Raw genomic sequence first — 18,937 nt, 5'->3', positions numbered from 1 at the left:
CTTAAAATTTCTTTTTTGGTTTGCTACAATGCCTTTTCTGAAACGTTGTCTCCCTCTGCTGGAACACTGACTTCTTTCATTTAATGCCTGCAGACTATAAAAGAGAAACCAACCCAAAAAGTTTGGTTGATTAGTCTGTGGCATTCTTTTAAACTGTTGCTTATGGCGGTCTCTGTGAGCTTCTCAGTGACATTCAGCCATCCAGGTATCCCGCCTGCAGTAGACGGAATGTGGCAATGGAACGCTGGCTGCGCGTGTCATAATAGGCTCTGAGCCTTTATATACCTGCGCACAGCAGCAGCCACCTTCAGTCTGCTGCTGGACAGCCAGCAGCAGCAGCAGCAGGAGAGGTAATTAATCAGCAACCCTCCTGCTAAGGGTAGACAGCTGCTCGTTCCACCCCCCCCCCCCGCCTTAATTGGTTCTCCTCCCCTCCAACGGTGTTGAGGCGGGTGGGAACAGCCGGGGGTTGAGGGTACTGTGCTAAAAGAGGTGGAGTTATGCAGATCTAAAACGCGTGGATTGCAGCAGCAGCAAGCCGAAAAGTGCAGGCATGTGAGGGATCTAGAGGTTGACAGCATGTCTTCTTAACGGGAGTCCAGGTGGCCATCTCCACAAATGGACTTTTCAGAATCCTTGGGTGGCACCGTAGTCGGAAACCAATTCTGGTTATCGCTTCTCGGCCTTTTGGCTAAGATCAAGTGTAGTATCTGTTCTTATCAGTTTAATATCTGATACGTCCCCTATCTGGGGACCATATATTAAATGGATTTTTAGAACAGGGAGATGGAAAAAGAGCTTGCTCTGTCCACTCCACGCATTGACCTGGTATTGCAGTATCTCCAGGACCGGTGCACCCCTTCTTTAATGCAGTTTCTAAAATCAGAAAGAATTGAATTCAATGCTTTTTGTTCATTTTGCTTGTTTGTCGGATTTTGGGATGGACTCTTTGGCTTTGCTTTTCTTCTCCTCATTGGATTTTTCATGTTAAAAGTTGCAGAAGCCAGATGACAAGCTCATTTTGGTTCAACTTCAGCAACTGTGCATTGCATTGCCATGTAATGTAATGTAATGCAATGCTATCTATCTAGCTCTCCCTCTATACTTCCTTTTGGATAAACAGACATATTAGGCAAGCATTTTGGAGCTTTCACCTAAATAACTACAGGTGGTGAGATAAGCTGCACAATATAATTGACCTTTCAGTATATTGTTGCACACACACCATCTATTTAGCAAATGCCCTTGTTATCAACAGCAGCCTTTTAAACTCACCTGAGCTAACAGGTATGTGAGCTGGTTACTCTGCTGCGCTTAAAATTTCTTTTTTGGTTTGCTACAATGCCTTTTCTGAAACGTTGTCTCCCTCTGCTGGAACACTGACTTCTTTCATTTAATGCCTGCAGACTATAAAAGAGAAACCAACCCAAAAAGTTTGGTTGATTAGTCTGTGGCATTCTTTTAAACTGTTGCTTATGGCGGTCTCTGTGAGCTTCTCAGTGACATTCAGCCATCCAGGTATCCCGCCTGCAGTAGACGGAATGTGGCAATGGAACGCTGGCTGCGCGTGTCATAATAGGCTCTGAGCCTTTATATACCTGCGCACAGCAGCAGCCACCTTCAGTCTGCTGCTGGACAGCCAGCAGCAGCAGCAGCAGGAGAGGTAATTAATCAGCAACCCTCCTGCTAAGGGTAGACAGCTGCTCGTTCCACCCCCCCCCCCCGCCTTAATTGGTTCTCCTCCCCTCCAACGGTGTTGAGGCGGGTGGGAACAGCCGGGGGTTGAGGGTACTGTGCTAAAAGAGGTGGAGTTATGCAGATCTAAAACGCGTGGATTGCAGCAGCAGCAAGCCGAAAAGTGCAGGCATGTGAGGGATCTAGAGGTTGACAGCATGTCTTCTTAACGGGAGTCCAGGTGGCCATCTCCACAAATGGACTTTTCAGAATCCTTGGGTGGCACCGTAGTCGGAAACCAATTCTGGTTATCGCTTCTCGGCCTTTTGGCTAAGATCAAGTGTAGTATCTGTTCTTATCAGTTTAATATCTGATACGTCCCCTATCTGGGGACCATATATTAAATGGATTTTTAGAACAGGGAGATGGAAAAAGAGCTTGCTCTGTCCACTCCACGCATTGACCTGGTATTGCAGTATCTCCAGGACCGGTGCACCCCTTCTTTAATGCAGTTTCTAAAATCAGAAAGAATTGAATTCAATGCTTTTTGTTCATTTTGCTTGTTTGTCGGATTTTGGGATGGACTCTTTGGCTTTGCTTTTCTTCTCCTCATTGGATTTTTCATGTTAAAAGTTGCAGAAGCCAGATGACAAGCTCATTTTGGTTCAACTTCAGCAACTCTGCATTGCATTGCCATGTAATGTAATGTAATGCAATGCTATCTATCTAGCTCTCCCTCTATACTTCCTTTTGGATAAACAGACATATTAGGCAAGCATTTTGGAGCTTTCACCTAAATAACTACAGGTGGTGAGATAAGCTGCACAATATAATTGACCTTTCAGTATATTGTTGCACACACACCATCTATTTAGCAAATGCCCTTGTTATCAACAGCAGCCTTTTAAACTCACCTGAGCTAACAGGTATGTGAGCTGGTTACTCTGCTGCGCTTTAAATTTCTTTTTTGGTTTGCTACAATGCCTTTTCTGAAACGTTGTCTCCCTCTGCTGGAACACTGACTTCTTTCATTTAATGCCTGCAGACTATAAAAGAGAAACCAACCCAAAAAGTTTGGTTGATTAGTCTGTGGCATTCTTTTAAACTGTTGCTTATGGCGGTCTCTGTGAGCTTCTCAGTGACATTCAGCCATCCAGGTATCCCGCCTGCAGTAGACGGAATGTGGCAATGGAACGCTGGCTGCGCGTGTCATAATAGGCTCTGAGCCTTTATATACCTGCGCACAGCAGCAGCCACCTTCAGTCTGCTGCTGGACAGCCAGCAGCAGCAGCAGCAGGAGAGGTAATTAATCAGCAACCCTCCTGCTAAGGGTAGACAGCTGCTCGTTCCACCCCCCCCCCGCCTTAATTGGTTCTCCTCCCTTCCAACGGTGTTGAGGCGGGTGGGAACAGCCGGGGGTTGAGGGTACTGTGCTAAAAGAGGTGGAGTTATGCAGATCTAAAACGCGTGGATTGCAGCAGCAGCAAGCCGAAAAGTGCAGGCATGTGAGGGATCTAGAGGTTGACAGCATGTCTTCTTAACGGGAGTCCAGGTGGCCATCTCCACAAATGGACTTTTCAGAATCCTTGGGTGGCACCGTAGTCGGAAACCAATTCTGGTTATCGCTTCTCGGCCTTTTGGCTAAGATCAAGTGTAGTATCTGTTCTTATCAGTTTAATATCTGATACGTCCCCTATCTGGGGACCATATATTAAATGGATTTTTAGAACAGGGAGATGGAAAAAGAGCTTGCTCTGTCCACTCCACGCATTGACCTGGTATTGCAGTATCTCCAGGACCGGTGCACCCCTTCTTTAATGCAGTTTCTAAAATCAGAAAGAATTGAATTCAATGCTTTTTGTTCATTTTGCTTGTTTGTCGGATTTTGGGATGGACTCTTTGGCTTTGCTTTTCTTCTCCTCATTGGATTTTTCATGTTAAAAGTTGCAGAAGCCAGATGACAAGCTCATTTTGGTTCAACTTCAGCAACTGTGCATTGCATTGCCATGTAATGTAATGTAATGCAATGCTATCTATCTAGCTCTCCCTCTATACTTCCTTTTGGATAAACAGACATATTAGGCAAGCATTTTGGAGCTTTCACCTAAATAACTACAGGTGGTGAGATAAGCTGCACAATATAATTGACCTTTCAGTATATTGTTGCACACACACCATCTATTTAGCAAATGCCCTTGTTATCAACAGCAGCCTTTTAAACTCACCTGAGCTAACAGGTATGTGAGCTGGTTACTCTGCTGCGCTTAAAATTTCTTTTTTGGTTTGCTACAATGCCTTTTCTGAAACGTTGTCTCCCTCTGCTGGAACACTGACTTCTTTCATTTAATGCCTGCAGACTATAAAAGAGAAACCAACCCAAAAAGTTTGGTTGATTAGTCTGTGGCATTCTTTTAAACTGTTGCTTATGGCGGTCTCTGTGAGCTTCTCAGTGACATTCAGCCATCCAGGTATCCCGCCTGCAGTAGACGGAATGTGGCAATGGAACGCTGGCTGCGCGTGTCATAATAGGCTCTGAGCCTTTATATACCTGCGCACAGCAGCAGCCACCTTCAGTCTGCTGCTGGACAGCCAGCAGCAGCAGCAGCAGGAGAGGTAATTAATCAGCAACCCTCCTGCTAAGGGTAGACAGCTGCTCGTTCCACCCCCCCCCCCCGCCTTAATTGGTTCTCCTCCCTTCCAACGGTGTTGAGGCGGGTGGGAACAGCCGGGGGTTGAGGGTACTGTGCTAAAAGAGGTGGAGTTATGCAGATCTAAAACGCGTGGATTGCAGCAGCAGCAAGCCGAAAAGTGCAGGCATGTGAGGGATCTAGAGGTTGACAGCATGTCTTCTTAACGGGAGTCCAGGTGGCCATCTCCACAAATGGACTTTTCAGAATCCTTGGGTGGCACCGTAGTCGGAAACCAATTCTGGTTATCGCTTCTCGGCCTTTTGGCTAAGATCAAGTGTAGTATCTGTTCTTATCAGTTTAATATCTGATACGTCCCCTATCTGGGGACCATATATTAAATGGATTTTTAGAACAGGGAGATGGAAAAAGAGCTTGCTCTGTCCACTCCACGCATTGACCTGGTATTGCAGTATCTCCAGGACCGGTGCACCCCTTCTTTAATGCAGTTTCTAAAATCAGAAAGAATTGAATTCAATGCTTTTTGTTCATTTTGCTTGTTTGTCGGATTTTGGGATGGACTCTTTGGCTTTGCTTTTCTTCTCCTCATTGGATTTTTCATGTTAAAAGTTGCAGAAGCCAGATGACAAGCTCATTTTGGTTCAACTTCAGCAACTGTGCATTGCATTGCCATGTAATGTAATGTAATGCAATGCTATCTATCTAGCTCTCCCTCTATACTTCCTTTTGGATAAACAGACATATTAGGCAAGCATTTTGGAGCTTTCACCTAAATAACTACAGGTGGTGAGATAAGCTGCACAATATAATTGACCTTTCAGTATATTGTTGCACACACACCATCTATTTAGCAAATGCCCTTGTTATCAACAGCAGCCTTTTAAACTCACCTGAGCTAACAGGTATGTGAGCTGGTTACTCTGCTGCGCTTAAAATTTCTTTTTTGGTTTGCTACAATGCCTTTTCTGAAACGTTGTCTCCCTCTGCTGGAACACTGACTTCTTTCATTTAATGCCTGCAGACTATAAAAGAGAAACCAACCCAAAAAGTTTGGTTGATTAGTCTGTGGCATTCTTTTAAACTGTTGCTTATGGCGGTCTCTGTGAGCTTCTCAGTGACATTCAGCCATCCAGGTATCCCGCCTGCAGTAGACGGAATGTGGCAATGGAACGCTGGCTGCGCGTGTCATAATAGGCTCTGAGCCTTTATATACCTGCGCACAGCAGCAGCCACCTTCAGTCTGCTGCTGGACAGCCAGCAGCAGCAGGAGAGGTAATTAATCAGCAACCCTCCTGCTAAGGGTAGACAGCTGCTCGTTCCACCCCCCCCCCGCCTTAATTGGTTCTCCTCCCTTCCAACGGTGTTGAGGCGGGTGGGAACAGCCGGGGGTTGAGGGTACTGTGCTAAAAGAGGTGGAGTTATGCAGATCTAAAACGCGTGGATTGCAGCAGCAGCAAGCCGAAAAGTGCAGGCATGTGAGGGATCTAGAGGTTGACAGCATGTCTTCTTAACGGGAGTCCAGGTGGCCATCTCCACAAATGGACTTTTCAGAATCCTTGGGTGGCACCGTAGTCGGAAACCAATTCTGGTTATCGCTTCTCGGCCTTTTGGCTAAGATCAAGTGTAGTATCTGTTCTTATCAGTTTAATATCTGATACGTCCCCTATCTGGGGACCATATATTAAATGGATTTTTAGAACAGGGAGATGGAAAAAGAGCTTGCTCTGTCCACTCCACGCATTGACCTGGTATTGCAGTATCTCCAGGACCGGTGCACCCCTTCTTTAATGCAGTTTCTAAAATCAGAAAGAATTGAATTCAATGCTTTTTGTTCATTTTGCTTGTTTGTCGGATTTTGGGATGGACTCTTTGGCTTTGCTTTTCTTCTCCTCATTGGATTTTTCATGTTAAAAGTTGCAGAAGCCAGATGACAAGCTCATTTTGGTTCAACTTCAGCAACTGTGCATTGCATTGCCATGTAATGTAATGTAATGCAATGCTATCTATCTAGCTCTCCCTCTATACTTCCTTTTGGATAAACAGACATATTAGGCAAGCATTTTGGAGCTTTCACCTAAATAACTACAGGTGGTGAGATAAGCTGCACAATATAATTGACCTTTCAGTATATTGTTGCACACACACCATCTATTTAGCAAATGCCCTTGTTATCAACAGCAGCCTTTTAAACTCACCTGAGCTAACAGGTATGTGAGCTGGTTACTCTGCTGCGCTTAAAATTTCTTTTTTGGTTTGCTACAATGCCTTTTCTGAAACGTTGTCTCCCTCTGCTGGAACACTGACTTCTTTCATTTAATGCCTGCAGACTATAAAAGAGAAACCAACCCAAAAAGTTTGGTTGATTAGTCTGTGGCATTCTTTTAAACTGTTGCTTATGGCGGTCTCTGTGAGCTTCTCAGTGACATTCAGCCATCCAGGTATCCCGCCTGCAGTAGACGGAATGTGGCAATGGAACGCTGGCTGCGCGTGTCATGATAGGCTCTGAGCCTTTATATACCTGCGCACAGCAGCAGCCACCTTCAGTCTGCTGCTGGACAGCCAGCAGCAGCAGCAGCAGGAGAGGTAATTAATCAGCAACCCTCCTGCTAAGGGTAGACAGCTGCTCGTTCCACCCCCCCCCCGCCTTAATTGGTTCTCCTCCCTTCCAACGGTGTTGAGGCGGGTGGGAACAGCCGGGGGTTGAGGGTACTGTGCTAAAAGAGGTGGAGTTATGCAGATCTAAAACGCGTGGATTGCAGCAGCAGCAAGCCGAAAAGTGCAGGCATGTGAGGGATCTAGAGGTTGACAGCATGTCTTCTTAACGGGAGTCCAGGTGGCCATCTCCACAAATGGACTTTTCAGAATCCTTGGGTGGCACCGTAGTCGGAAACCAATTCTGGTTATCGCTTCTCGGCCTTTTGGCTAAGATCAAGTGTAGTATCTGTTCTTATCAGTTTAATATCTGATACGTCCCCTATCTGGGGACCATATATTAAATGGATTTTTAGAACAGGGAGATGGAAAAAGAGCTTGCTCTGTCCACTCCACGCATTGACCTGGTATTGCAGTATCTCCAGGACCGGTGCACCCCTTCTTTAATGCAGTTTCTAAAATCAGAAAGAATTGAATTCAATGCTTTTTGTTCATTTTGCTTGTTTGTCGGATTTTGGGATGGACTCTTTGGCTTTGCTTTTCTTCTCCTCATTGGATTTTTCATGTTAAAAGTTGCAGAAGCCAGATGACAAGCTCATTTTGGTTCAACTTCAGCAACTGTGCATTGCATTGCCATGTAATGTAATGTAATGCAATGCTATCTATCTAGCTCTCCCTCTATACTTCCTTTTGGATAAACAGACATATTAGGCAAGCATTTTGGAGCTTTCACCTAAATAACTACAGGTGGTGAGATAAGCTGCACAATATAATTGACCTTTCAGTATATTGTTGCACACACACCATCTATTTAGCAAATGCCCTTGTTATCAACAGCAGCCTTTTAAACTCACCTGAGCTAACAGGTATGTGAGCTGGTTACTCTGCTGCGCTTAAAATTTCTTTTTTGGTTTGCTACAATGCCTTTTCTGAAACGTTGTCTCCCTCTGCTGGAACACTGACTTCTTTCATTTAATGCCTGCAGACTATAAAAGAGAAACCAACCCAAAAAGTTTGGTTGATTAGTCTGTGGCATTCTTTTAAACTGTTGCTTATGGCGGTCTCTGTGAGCTTCTCAGTGACATTCAGCCATCCAGGTATCCCGCCTGCAGTAGACGGAATGTGGCAATGGAACGCTGGCTGCGCGTGTCATAATAGGCTCTGAGCCTTTATATACCTGCGCACAGCAGCAGCCACCTTCAGTCTGCTGCTGGACAGCCAGCAGCAGCAGCAGCAGGAGAGGTAATTAATCAGCAACCCTCCTGCTAAGGGTAGACAGCTGCTCGTTCCACCCCCCCCCCCCGCCTTAATTGGTTCTCCTCCCCTCCAACGGTGTTGAGGCGGGTGGGAACAGCCGGGGGTTGAGGGTACTGTGCTAAAAGAGGTGGAGTTATGCAGATCTAAAACGCGTGGATTGCAGCAGCAGCAAGCCGAAAAGTGCAGGCATGTGAGGGATCTAGAGGTTGACAGCATGTCTTCTTAACGGGAGTCCAGGTGGCCATCTCCACAAATGGACTTTTCAGAATCCTTGGGTGGCACCGTAGTCGGAAACCAATTCTGGTTATCGCTTCTCGGCCTTTTGGCTAAGATCAAGTGTAGTATCTGTTCTTATCAGTTTAATATCTGATACGTCCCCTATCTGGGGACCATATATTAAATGGATTTTTAGAACAGGGAGATGGAAAAAGAGCTTGCTCTGTCCACTCCACGCATTGACCTGGTATTGCAGTATCTCCAGGACCGGTGCACCCCTTCTTTAATGCAGTTTCTAAAATCAGAAAGAATTGAATTCAATGCTTTTTGTTCATTTTGCTTGTTTGTCGGATTTTGGGATGGACTCTTTGGCTTTGCTTTTCTTCTCCTCATTGGATTTTTCATGTTAAAAGTTGCAGAAGCCAGATGACAAGCTCATTTTGGTTCAACTTCAGCAACTGTGCATTGCATTGCCATGTAATGTAATGTAATGCAATGCTATCTATCTAGCTCTCCCTCTATACTTCCTTTTGGATAAACAGACATATTAGGCAAGCATTTTGGAGCTTTCACCTAAATAACTACAGGTGGTGAGATAAGCTGCACAATATAATTGACCTTTCAGTATATTGTTGCACACACACCATCTATTTAGCAAATGCCCTTGTTATCAACAGCAGCCTTTTAAACTCACCTGAGCTAACAGGTATGTGAGCTGGTTACTCTGCTGCGCTTAAAATTTCTTTTTTGGTTTGCTACAATGCCTTTTCTGAAACGTTGTCTCCCTCTGCTGGAACACTGACTTCTTTCATTTAATGCCTGCAGACTATAAAAGAGAAACCAACCCAAAAAGTTTGGTTGATTAGTCTGTGGCATTCTTTTAAACTGTTGCTTATGGCGGTCTCTGTGAGCTTCTCAGTGACATTCAGCCATCCAGGTATCCCGCCTGCAGTAGACGGAATGTGGCAATGGAACGCTGGCTGCGCGTGTCATGATAGGCTCTGAGCCTTTATATACCTGCGCACAGCAGCAGCCACCTTCAGTCTGCTGCTGGACAGCCAGCAGCAGCAGCAGCAGGAGAGGTAATTAATCAGCAACCCTCCTGCTAAGGGTAGACAGCTGCTCGTTCCACCCCCCCCCCGCCTTAATTGGTTCTCCTCCCTTCCAACGGTGTTGAGGCGGGTGGGAACAGCCGGGGGTTGAGGGTACTGTGCTAAAAGAGGTGGAGTTATGCAGATCTAAAACGCGTGGATTGCAGCAGCAGCAAGCCGAAAAGTGCAGGCATGTGAGGGATCTAGAGGTTGACAGCATGTCTTCTTAACGGGAGTCCAGGTGGCCATCTCCACAAATGGACTTTTCAGAATCCTTGGGTGGCACCGTAGTCGGAAACCAATTCTGGTTATCGCTTCTCGGCCTTTTGGCTAAGATCAAGTGTAGTATCTGTTCTTATCAGTTTAATATCTGATACGTCCCCTATCTGGGGACCATATATTAAATGGATTTTTAGAACAGGGAGATGGAAAAAGAGCTTGCTCTGTCCACTCCACGCATTGACCTGGTATTGCAGTATCTCCAGGACCGGTGCACCCCTTCTTTAATGCAGTTTCTAAAATCAGAAAGAATTGAATTCAATGCTTTTTGTTCATTTTGCTTGTTTGTCGGATTTTGGGATGGACTCTTTGGCTTTGCTTTTCTTCTCCTCATTGGATTTTTCATGTTAAAAGTTGCAGAAGCCAGATGACAAGCTCATTTTGGTTCAACTTCAGCAACTGTGCATTGCATTGCCATGTAATGTAATGTAATGCAATGCTATCTATCTAGCTCTCCCTCTATACTTCCTTTTGGATAAACAGACATATTAGGCAAGCATTTTGGAGCTTTCACCTAAATAACTACAGGTGGTGAGATAAGCTGCACAATATAATTGACCTTTCAGTATATTGTTGCACACACACCATCTATTTAGCAAATGCCCTTGTTATCAACAGCAGCCTTTTAAACTCACCTGAGCTAACAGGTATGTGAGCTGGTTACTCTGCTGCGCTTAAAATTTCTTTTTTGGTTTGCTACAATGCCTTTTCTGAAACGTTGTCTCCCTCTGCTGGAACACTGACTTCTTTCATTTAATGCCTGCAGACTATAAAAGAGAAACCAACCCAAAAAGTTTGGTTGATTAGTCTGTGGCATTCTTTTAAACTGTTGCTTATGGCGGTCTCTGTGAGCTTCTCAGTGACATTCAGCCATCCAGGTATCCCGCCTGCAGTAGACGGAATGTGGCAATGGAACGCTGGCTGCGCGTGTCATAATAGGCTCTGAGCCTTTATATACCTGCGCACAGCAGCAGCCACCTTCAGTCTGCTGCTGGACAGCCAGCAGCAGCAGCAGCAGGAGAGGTAATTAATCAGCAACCCTCCTGCTAAGGGTAGACAGCTGCTCGTTCCACCCCCCCCCGCCTTAATTGGTTCTCCTCCCTTCCAACGGTGTTGAGGCGGGTGGGAACAGCCGGGGGTTGAGGGTACTGTGCTAAAAGAGGTGGAGTTATGCAGATCTAAAACGCGTGGATTGCAGCAGCAGCAAGCCGAAAAGTGCAGGCATGTGAGGGATCTAGAGGTTGACAGCATGTCTTCTTAACGGGAGTCCAGGTGGCCATCACCACAAATGGACTTTTCAGAATCCTTGGGTGGCACCGTAGTCGGAAACCAATTCTGGTTATCGCTTCTCGGCCTTTTGGCTAAGATCAAGTGTAGTATCTGTTCTTATCAGTTTAATATCTGATACGTCCCCTATCTGGGGACCATATATTAAATGGATTTTTAGAACAGGGAGATGGAAAAAGAGCTTGCTCTGTCCACTCCACGCATTGACCTGGTATTGCAGTATCTCCAGGACCGGTGCACCCCTTCTTTAATGCAGTTTCTAAAATCAAAAAGAATTGAATTCAATGCTTTTTGTTCATTTTGCTTGTTTGTCGGATTTTGGGATGGACTCTTTGGCTTTGCTTTTCTTCTCCTCATTGGATTTTTCATGTTAAAAGTTGCAGAAGCCAGATGACAAGCTCATTTTGGTTCAACTTCAGCAACTGTGCATTGCATTGCCATGTAATGTAATGTAATGCAATGCTATCTATCTAGCTCTCCCTCTATACTTCCTTTTGGATAAACAGACATATTAGGCAAGCATTTTGGAGCTTTCACCTAAATAACTACAGGTGGTGAGATAAGCTGCACAATATAATTGACCTTTCAGTATATTGTTGCACACACACCATCTATTTAGCAAATGCCCTTGTTATCAACAGCAGCCTTTTAAACTCACCTGAGCTAACAGGTATGTGAGCTGGTTACTCTGCTGCGCTTAAAATTTCTTTTTTGGTTTGCTACAATGCCTTTTCTGAAACGTTGTCTCCCTCTGCTGGAACACTGACTTCTTTCATTTAATGCCTGCAGACTATAAAAGAGAAACCAACCCAAAAAGTTTGGTTGATTAGTCTGTGGCATTCTTTTAAACTGTTGCTTATGGCGGTCTCTGTGAGCTTCTCAGTGACATTCAGCCATCCAGGTATCCCGCCTGCAGTAGACGGAATGTGGCAATGGAACGCTGGCTGCGCGTGTCATAATAGGCTCTGAGCCTTTATATACCTGCGCACAGCAGCAGCCACCTTCAGTCTGCTGCTGGACAGCCAGCAGCAGCAGCAGCAGGAGAGGTAATTAATCATCAACCCTCCTGCTAAGGGTAGACAGCTGCTCGTTCCACCCCCCCCCCCCGCCTTAATTGGTTCTCCTCCCTTCCAACGGTGTTGAGGCGGGTGGGAACAGCCGGGGGTTGAGGGTACTGTGCTAAAAGAGGTGGAGTTATGCAGATCTAAAACGCGTGGATTGCAGCAGCAGCAAGCCGAAAAGTGCAGGCATGTGAGGGATCTAGAGGTTGACAGCATGTCTTCTTAACGGGAGTCCAGGTGGCCATCTCCACAAATGGACTTTTCAGAATCCTTGGGTGGCACCGTAGTCGGAAACCAATTCTGGTTATCGCTTCTCGGCCTTTTGGCTAAGATCAAGTGTAGTATCTGTTCTTATCAGTTTAATATCTGATACGTCCCCTATCTGGGGACCATATATTAAATGGATTTTTAGAACAGGGAGATGGAAAAAGAGCTTGCTCTGTCCACTCCACGCATTGACCTGGTATTGCAGTATCTCCAGGACCGGTGCACCCCTTCTTTAATGCAGTTTCTAAAATCAGAAAGAATTGAATTCAATGCTTTTTGTTCATTTTGCTTGTTTGTCGGATTTTGGGATGGACTCTTTGGCTTTGCTTTTCTTCTCCTCATTGGATTTTTCATGTTAAAAGTTGCAGAAGCCAGATGACAAGCTCATTTTGGTTCAACTTCAGCAACTGTGCATTGCATTGCCATGTAATGTAATGTAATGCAATGCTATCTATCTAGCTCTCCCTCTATACTTCCTTTTGGATAAACAGACATATTAGGCAAGCATTTTGGAGCTTTCACCTAAATAACTACAGGTGGTGAGATAAGCTGCACAATATAATTGACCTTTCAGTATATTGTTGCACACACACCATCTATTTAGCAAATGCCCTTGTTATCAACAGCAGCCTTTTAAACTCACCTGAGCTAACAGGTATGTGAGCTGGTTACTCTGCTGCGCTTAAAATTTCTTTTTTGGTTTGCTACAATGCCTTTTCTGAAACGTTGTCTCCCTCTGCTGGAACACTGACTTCTTTCATTTAATGCCTGCAGACTATAAAAGAGAAACCAACCCAAAAAGTTTGGTTGATTAGTCTGTGGCATTCTTTTAAACTGTTGCTTATGGCGGTCTCTGTGAGCTTCTCAGTGACATTCAGCCATCCAGGTATCCCGCCTGCAGTAGACGGAATGTGGCAATGGAACGCTGGCTGCGCGTGTCATAATAGGCTCTGAGCCTTTATATACCTGCGCACAGCAGCAGCCACCTTCAGTCTGCTGCTGGACAGCCAGCAGCAGCAGCAGCAGGAGAGGTAATTAATCAGCAACCCTCCTGCTAAGGGTAGACAGCTGCTCGTTCCACCCCCCCCCCCGCCTTAATTGGTTCTCCTCCCTTCCAACGGTGTTGAGGCGGGTGGGAACAGCCGGGGGTTGAGGGTACTGTGCTAAAAGAGGTGGAGTTATGCAGATCTAAAACGCGTGGATTGCAGCAGCAGCAAGCCGAAAAGTGCAGGCATGTGAGGGATCTAGAGGTTGACAGCATGTCTTCTTAACGGGAGTCCAGGTGGCCATCTCCACAAATGGACTTTTCAGAATCCTTGGGTGGCACCGTAGTCGGAAACCAATTCTGGTTATCGCTTCTCGGCCTTTTGGCTAAGATCAAGTGTAGTATCTGTTCTTATCAGTTTAATATCTGATACGTCCCCTATCTGGGGACCATATATTAAATGGATTTTTAGAACAGGGAGATGGAAAAAGAGCTTGCTCTGTCCACTCCACGCATTGACCTGGTATTGCAGTATCTCCAGGACCGGTGCACCCCTTCTTTAATGCAGTTTCTAAAATCAGAAAGAATTGAATTCAATGCTTTTTGTTCATTTTGCTTGTTTGTCGGATTTTGGGATGGACTCTTTGGCTTTGCTTTTCTTCTCCTCATTGGATTTTTCATGTTAAAAGTTGCAGAAGCCAGATGACAAGCTCATTTTGGTTCAACTTCAGCAACTGTGCATTGCATTGCCATGTAATGTAATGTAATGCAATGCTATCTATCTAGCTCTCCCTCTATACTTCCTTTTGGATAAACAGACACATTAGGCAAGCATTTTGGAGCTTTCACCTAAATAACTACAGGTGGTGAGATAAGCTGCACAATATAATTGACCTTTCAGTATATTGTTGCACACACACCATCTATTTAGCAAATGCCCTTGTTATCAACAGCAGCCTTTTAAACTCACCTGAGCTAACAGGTATGTGAGCTGGTTACTCTGCTGCGCTTAAAATTTCTTTTTTGGTTTGCTACAATGCCTTTTCTGAAACGTTGTCTCCCTCTGCTGGAACACTGACTTCTTTCATTTAATGCCTGCAGACTATAAAAGAGAAACCAACCCAAAAAGTTTGGTTGATTAGTCTGTGGCATTCTTTTAAACTGTTGCTTATGGAGGTCTCTGTGAGCTTCTCAGTGACATTCAGCCATCCAGGTATCCCGCCTGCAGTAGACGGAATGTGGCAATGGAACGCGGGCTGCGCGTGTCATAATAGGCTCTGAGCCTTTATATACCTGCGCACAGCAGCAGCCACCTTCAGTCTGCTGCTGGACAGCCAGCAGCAGCAGCAGCAGGAGAGGTAATTAATCAGCAACCCTCCTGCTAAGGGTAGACAGCTGCTCGTTCCACCCCCCCCCCCGCCTTAATTGGTTCTCCTCCCTTCCAACGGTGTTGAGGCGGGTGGGAACAGCCGGGGGTTGAGGGTACTGTGCTAAAAGAGGTGGAGTTATGCAGATCTAAAACGCGTGGATTGCAGCAGCAGCAAGCCGAAAAGTGCAGGCATGTGAGGGATCTAGAGGTTGACAGCATGTCTTCTTAACGGGAGTCCAGGTGGCCATCTCCACAAATGGACTTTTCAGAATCCTTGGGTGGCACCGTAGTCGGAAACCAATTCTGGTTATCGCTTCTCGGCCTTTTGGCTAAGATCAAGTGTAGTATCTGTTCTTATCAGTTTAATATCTGATACGTCCCCTATCTGGGGACCATATATTAAATGGATTTTTAGAACAGGGAGATGGAAAAAGAGCTTGCTCTGTCCACTCCACGCATTGACCTGGTATTGCAGTATCTCCAGGACCGGTGCACCCCTTCTTTAATGCAGTTTCTAAAATCAGAAAGAATTGAATTCAATGCTTTTTGTTCATTTTGCTTGTTTGTCGGATTTTGGGATGGACTCTTTGGCTTTGCTTTTCTTCTCCTCATTGGATTTTTCATGTTAAAAGTTGCAGAAGCCAGATGACAAGCTCATTTTGGTTCAACTTCAGCAACTGTGCATTGCATTGCCATGTAATGTAATGTAATGCAATGCTATCTATCTAGCTCTCCCTCTATACTTCCTTTTGGATAAACAGACATATTAGGCAAGCATTTTGGAGCTTTCACCTAAATAACTACAGGTGGTGAGATAAGCTGCACAATATAATTGACCTTTCAGTATATTGTTGCACACACACCATCTATTTAGCAAATGCCCTTGTTATCAACAGCAGCCTTTTAAACTCACCTGAGCTAACAGGTATGTGAGCTGGTTACTCTGCTGCGCTTAAAATTTCTTTTTTGGTTTGCTACAATGCCTTTTCTGAAACGTTGTCTCCCTCTGCTGGAACACTGACTTCTTTCATTTAATGCCTGCAGACTATAAAAGAGAAACCAACCCAAAAAGTTTGGTTGATTAGTCTGTGGCATTCTTTTAAACTGTTGCTTATGGCGGTCTCTGTGAGCTTCTCAGTGACATTCAGCCATCCAGGTATCCCGCCTGCAGTAGACGGAATGTGGCAATGGAACGCTGGCTGCGCGTGTCATAATAGGCTCTGAGCCTTTATATACCTGCGCACAGCAGCAGCCACCTTCAGTCTGCTGCTGGACAGCCAGCAGCAGCAGCAGCAGGAGAGGTAATTAATCAGCAACCCTCCTGCTAAGGGTAGACAGCTGCTCGTTCCACCCCCCCCCCCGCCTTAATTGGTTCTCCTCCCTTCCAACGGTGTTGAGGCGGGTGGGAACAGCCGGGGGTTGAGGGTACTGTGCTAAAAGAGGTGGAGTTATGCAGATCTAAAACGCGTGGATTGCAGCAGCAGCAAGCCGAAAAGTGCAGGCATGTGAGGGATCTAGAGGTTGACAACATGTCTTCTTAACGGGAGTCCAGGTGGCCATCTCCACAAATGGACTTTTCAGAATCCTTGGGTGGCACCGTAGTCGGAAACCAATTCTGGTTATCGCTTCTCGGCCTTTTGGCTAAGATCAAGTGTAGTATCTGTTCTTATCAGTTTAATATCTGATACGTCCCCTATCTGGGGACCATATATTAAATGGATTTTTAGAACAGGGAGATGGAAAAAGAGCTTGCTCTGTCCACTCCACGCATTGACCTGGTATTGCAGTATCTCCAGGACCGGTGCACCCCTTCTTTAATGCAGTTTCTAAAATCAGAAAGAATTGAATTCAATGCTTTTTGTTCATTTTGCTTATTTGTCGGATTTTGGGATGGACTCTTTGGCTTTGCTTTTCTTCTCCTCATTGGATTTTTCATGTTAAAAGTTGCAGAAGCCAGATGACAAGCTCATTTTGGTTCAACTTCAGCAACTGTGCATTGCATTGCCATGTAATGTAACGTAATGCAATGCTATCTATCTAGCTCTCCCTCTATACTTCCTTTTGGATAAACAGACATATTAGGCAAGCATTTTGGAGCTTTCACCTAAATAACTACAGGTGGTGAGATAAGCTGCACAATATAATTGACCTTTCAGTATATTGTTGCACACACACCATCTATTTAGCAAATGCCCTTGTTATCAACAGCAGCCTTTTAAACTCACCTGAGCTAACAGGTATGTGAGCTGGTTACTCTGCTGCGCTTAAAATTTCTTTTTTGGTTTGCTACAATGCCTTTTCTGAAACGTTGTCTCCCTCTGCTGGAACACTGACTTCTTTCATTTAATGCCTGCAGACTATAAAAGAGAAACCAACCCAAAAAGTTTGGTTGATTAGTCTGTGGCATTCTTTTAAACTGTTGCTTATGGCGGTCTCTGTGAGCTTCTCAGTGACATTCAGCCATCCAGGTATCCCGCCTGCAGTAGACGGAATGTGGCAATGGAACGCTGGCTGCGCGTGTCATAATAGGCTCTGAGCCTTTATATACCTGCACACAGCAGCAGCCACCTTCAGTCTGCTGCTGGACAGCCAGCAGCAGCAGCAGCAGGAGAGGTAATTAATCAGCAACCCTCCTGCTAAGGGTAGACAGCTGCTCGTTCCACCCCCCCCCCCCGCCTTAATTGGTTCTCCTCCCTTCCAACGGTGTTGAGGCGGGTGGGAACAGCCGGGGGTTGAGGGTACTGTGCTAAAAGAGGTGGAGTTGTGCAGATCTAAAACGCGTGGATTGCAGCAGCAGCAAGCCGAAAAGTGCAGGCATGTGAGGGATCTAGAGGTTGACAGCATGTCTTCTTAACGGGAGTCCAGGTGGCCATCTCCACAAATGGACTTTTCAGAATCCTTGGGTGGCACCGTAGTCGGAAACCAATTCTGGTTATCGCTTCTCGGCCTTTTGGCTAAGATCAAGTGTAGTATCTGTTCTTATCAGTTTAATATCTGATACGTCCCCTATCTGGGGACCATATATTAAATGGATTTTTAGAACAGGGAGATGGAAAAAGAGCTTGCTCTGTCCCCTCCACGCATTGACCTGGTATTGCAGTATCTCCAGGACCGGTGCACCCCTTCTTTAATGCAGTTTCTAAAATCAGAAAGAATTGAATTCAATGCTTTTTGTTCATTTTGCTTGTTTGTCGGATTTTGGGATGGACTCTTTGGCTTTGCTTTTCTTCTCCTCATTGGATTTTTCATGTTAAAAGTTGCAGAAGCCAGATGACAAGCTCATTTTGGTTCAACTTCAGCAACTGTGCATTGCATTGCCATGTAATGTAATGTAATGCAATGCTATCTATCTAGCTCTCCCTCTATACTTCCTTTTGGATAAACAGACATATTAGGCAAGCATTTTGGAGCTTTCACCTAAATAACTACAGGTGGTGAGATAAGCTGCACAATATAATTGACCTTTCAGTATATTGTTGCACACACACCATCTATTTAGCAAATGCCCTTGTTATCAACAGCAGCCTTTTAAACTCACCTGAGCTAACAGGTATGTGAGCTGGTTACTCTGCTGCGCTTAAAATTTCTTTTTTGGTTTGCTACAATGCCTTTTCTGAAACGTTGTCTCCCTCTGCTGGAACACTGACTTCTTTCATTTAATGCCTGCAGACTATAAAAGAGAAACCAACCCAAAAAGTTTGGTTGATTAGTCTGTGGCATTCTTTTAAACTGTTGCTTATGGCGGTCTCTGTGAGCTTCTCAGTGACATTCAGCCATCCAGGTATCCCGCCTGCAGTAGACGGAATGTGGCAATGGAACGCTGGCTGCGCGTGTCATAATAGGCTCTGAGCCTTTATATACCTGCGCACAGCAGCAGCCACCTTCAGTCTGCTGCTGGACAGCCAGCAGCAGCAGCAGCAGGAGAGGTAATTAATCAGCAACCCTCCTGCTAAGGGTAGACAGCTGCTCGTTCCACCCCCCCCCGCCTTAATTGGTTCTCCTCCCTTCCAACGGTGTTGAGGCGGGTGGGAACAGCCGGGGGTTGAGGGTACTGTGCTAAAAGAGGTGGAGTTATGCAGATCTAAAACGCGTGGATTGCAGCAGCAGCAAGCCAAAAAGTGCAGGCATGTGAGTGATCTAGAGGTTGACAG

The 18,937-nt window shown here is 45.4% G+C and overlaps 14 non-coding genes across 14 annotated transcripts; all 14 read left to right on the top strand.

Annotated features, from left to right (window-relative positions):
* The first annotated feature begins 671 nt into the window (after nucleotides 1-671).
* Nucleotides 672-862, top strand: LOC141208642 (U2 spliceosomal RNA). Its single transcript, XR_012278864.1, has one exon. It is a non-coding gene; the product is annotated as a U2 spliceosomal RNA (small nuclear RNA).
* A 1,122-nt stretch (nucleotides 863-1,984) lies between these two features.
* LOC141208641 (U2 spliceosomal RNA) lies at nucleotides 1,985-2,175 on the top strand. The gene has a single exon (XR_012278863.1). It is a non-coding gene; the product is annotated as a U2 spliceosomal RNA (small nuclear RNA).
* A 1,120-nt stretch (nucleotides 2,176-3,295) lies between these two features.
* LOC141208640 (U2 spliceosomal RNA) lies at nucleotides 3,296-3,486 on the top strand. Its single transcript, XR_012278862.1, has one exon. It is a non-coding gene; the product is annotated as a U2 spliceosomal RNA (small nuclear RNA).
* Nucleotides 3,487-4,608: 1,122 nt separating this feature from the next.
* On the top strand, nucleotides 4,609-4,799 carry LOC141208639 (U2 spliceosomal RNA). The gene has a single exon (XR_012278861.1). It is a non-coding gene; the product is annotated as a U2 spliceosomal RNA (small nuclear RNA).
* Nucleotides 4,800-5,913: 1,114 nt separating this feature from the next.
* Nucleotides 5,914-6,104, top strand: LOC141208638 (U2 spliceosomal RNA). The gene has a single exon (XR_012278860.1). It is a non-coding gene; the product is annotated as a U2 spliceosomal RNA (small nuclear RNA).
* A 1,120-nt stretch (nucleotides 6,105-7,224) lies between these two features.
* Nucleotides 7,225-7,415, top strand: LOC141208636 (U2 spliceosomal RNA). Its single transcript, XR_012278858.1, has one exon. It is a non-coding gene; the product is annotated as a U2 spliceosomal RNA (small nuclear RNA).
* A 1,122-nt stretch (nucleotides 7,416-8,537) lies between these two features.
* Nucleotides 8,538-8,728, top strand: LOC141208635 (U2 spliceosomal RNA). The gene has a single exon (XR_012278857.1). It is a non-coding gene; the product is annotated as a U2 spliceosomal RNA (small nuclear RNA).
* Nucleotides 8,729-9,848: 1,120 nt separating this feature from the next.
* LOC141208634 (U2 spliceosomal RNA) lies at nucleotides 9,849-10,039 on the top strand. Its single transcript, XR_012278856.1, has one exon. It is a non-coding gene; the product is annotated as a U2 spliceosomal RNA (small nuclear RNA).
* A 1,119-nt stretch (nucleotides 10,040-11,158) lies between these two features.
* On the top strand, nucleotides 11,159-11,349 carry LOC141208633 (U2 spliceosomal RNA). Its single transcript, XR_012278855.1, has one exon. It is a non-coding gene; the product is annotated as a U2 spliceosomal RNA (small nuclear RNA).
* A 1,122-nt stretch (nucleotides 11,350-12,471) lies between these two features.
* LOC141208632 (U2 spliceosomal RNA) lies at nucleotides 12,472-12,662 on the top strand. The gene has a single exon (XR_012278854.1). It is a non-coding gene; the product is annotated as a U2 spliceosomal RNA (small nuclear RNA).
* Nucleotides 12,663-13,783: 1,121 nt separating this feature from the next.
* Nucleotides 13,784-13,974, top strand: LOC141208631 (U2 spliceosomal RNA). The gene has a single exon (XR_012278853.1). It is a non-coding gene; the product is annotated as a U2 spliceosomal RNA (small nuclear RNA).
* A 1,121-nt stretch (nucleotides 13,975-15,095) lies between these two features.
* On the top strand, nucleotides 15,096-15,286 carry LOC141208630 (U2 spliceosomal RNA). The gene has a single exon (XR_012278852.1). It is a non-coding gene; the product is annotated as a U2 spliceosomal RNA (small nuclear RNA).
* A 1,121-nt stretch (nucleotides 15,287-16,407) lies between these two features.
* Nucleotides 16,408-16,598, top strand: LOC141208629 (U2 spliceosomal RNA). Its single transcript, XR_012278851.1, has one exon. It is a non-coding gene; the product is annotated as a U2 spliceosomal RNA (small nuclear RNA).
* Nucleotides 16,599-17,720: 1,122 nt separating this feature from the next.
* On the top strand, nucleotides 17,721-17,911 carry LOC141209927 (U2 spliceosomal RNA). The gene has a single exon (XR_012280113.1). It is a non-coding gene; the product is annotated as a U2 spliceosomal RNA (small nuclear RNA).
* Nucleotides 17,912-18,937: the final 1,026 nt, after the last annotated feature.

The sequence above is a fragment of the Phyllobates terribilis genome, unplaced genomic scaffold (genome assembly GCF_046119375.1).
Source record: "Phyllobates terribilis strain yellow unplaced genomic scaffold, ASM4611937v1 Scaffold_169__1_contigs__length_4117513, whole genome shotgun sequence".
Classification (NCBI taxonomy): domain Eukaryota; kingdom Metazoa; phylum Chordata; class Amphibia; order Anura; family Dendrobatidae; genus Phyllobates; species Phyllobates terribilis.
Note: the sequence above shows the minus strand (reverse complement) of the source record. Positions and strands in the feature narration are given on the sequence as shown.